This window comes from Mastomys coucha, unplaced genomic scaffold (assembly GCF_008632895.1).
Source record: "Mastomys coucha isolate ucsf_1 unplaced genomic scaffold, UCSF_Mcou_1 pScaffold14, whole genome shotgun sequence".
In the NCBI taxonomy this organism is placed as follows: domain Eukaryota; kingdom Metazoa; phylum Chordata; class Mammalia; order Rodentia; family Muridae; genus Mastomys; species Mastomys coucha.
Window position 1 is genome coordinate 34,490,951 of NW_022196896.1, and position 1,942 is coordinate 34,492,892.

Consider the following 1,942-nt stretch of genomic DNA (forward strand, 5'->3'; position numbering starts at 1 on the left):
ATGTCTGAGTAGAGTAGGCCTTTATCTACCCTAAGACCATGTCAGCAAACAACATCAGTATGCTTTTGACTAGGTTCATCCATCCTTGCTTTAGCTACTGTAAATGTCCTAGTTAGCCACATGTTACAACTTTTGGCTGGAGAATTGTGATGGTTTGAATGAGAATCGTTCCTATGAGCTCATATATTTTGAATGCTTGGTTCACAGTTATGGAACTGTTTGGGAAAAATTAAGAGATATGACCTTTTTGAAGGGTGTTTGCCACTGGAGCTGAGGTTTGAAGTTTCAAAAACCCTGCCATTCCCAGTTAGCTCTCTCTGCATGAAACTTGTGGATCAAGATGCAAACCCAAAGATACTGCTTGGTGCCATGCATGCTTTCCTGTTGCTTGCGGGCCCTGCCATGGTAGTTATAAACTAGCTGTCTAGAACTATGAACTTCATTTTTTTTTAATGTTTTATTATAGAAATAGCAAAGTAAGACATGAAGTAAGCTATGGGTCTAGGAATGTTCTCTAACTTTCAGACAAGGACTGCCAAGTTGTGCTTTCTTATTGGAGGGCAGTTCCAATCCTGGGATTGACCAGTATAATTGCTTTTGCTTTGGGATACTCTTGTTAACACTTGTCAGTATATAAGTTCATTTGATAAAGTGATCCTCAGTTATTGATTAAATCAAAGAATGAAGTTTTATGATTGAAGAAAAAACATGTTTAAACGTATCATATCAAGAGTCACCAAGGTAGGGCTAGAGAGATGACTCAGCAGTTAAAAGCATGTATTGCTTTTGCGAAAAAACCTGAATTTAGTTCCAAGAACGCGTTAGAACTATCTGTAATTCTAGCTCCAAGGGAGCCAACATCCTCTTGCTTTTGTGGATAGAGCACTCATAGGTACCTATCCCTTCACACACATACACGCACACACACAGTTAATAAAATAAATCTTTGAAAAGTTACAGGGTCATCTGCAGCCAGTCGCACAATACCCAGAGGAAGCTCCATTCCCAGGTGCTCTAACACGCCCAGGATCAGAGGTAAGGAGGACACAACATCTGTCGCAACACCAGGAGTAACTGGGACCAGCAGGACCCAGGCACACAGGAACTCCGCCAGCCCAGTAGCTCGGTTGCTTTCTGTCTGTCTGGGCTGGCCAGTGCCCTGATCAGACCTTGGGCGCAAGCTCCGCAGCCAGTCCCACAACATCCAGAGGAAGCTCTACTCCCAGTGGCTCTAACAAGCACAGGATCACAGAGACAGCTTGACTCTGAGGAGTTCTGACACAACCAGGATCACAGGAAGGACAGGCTCCAGTCAGATTTAGCAAGGGTAGGTAGCACTAGAGATAACCAGATGGTGGGGGGCAAGCGTAAGAAAATAACACAAACCAAGGTTACTTGGCATCATCAGAACCCAATTCTCCCACCATAGCAGGTCCTAGACCATCACACCAGAAAAGCAAGATTCGGATCTAAAATCACATCTCATGATGATAATACAGGACTTTAAGATAGACATAAATGGCACCCTCAAATACAGGAGAACACAGGTAAACAGGTAGAAACCTTTAAAGAGGAAAGAAAAAAATTCCCTTAAAGAACTACAGGAAAACACAATCAAACAGGTGAAGGAATTGAACAAAACCATCCAGAATCTAAAAATGGAAATAGAAACAATAAAGAAATCAGAAAGAGAGACAACCCTGGAGATACAAAACCTAGGAAAGAAATCAGGAGCCATAGATGCAAGCATCACCAACAGAATACAAGAGATAGAAGAGAGAATCTCAGGGGCAGATGACATCGTAGAAAACATCGACACAGTAGTCAAAGAAAATACAAAAAACTCCTAACCCAAAACATCCAGGAAATCCAGTACGCAATGAGAAGACCAAACCTAAGGATAACAGGTATAGAAGAGAGTGAAGACTCCCAATGTAATGGG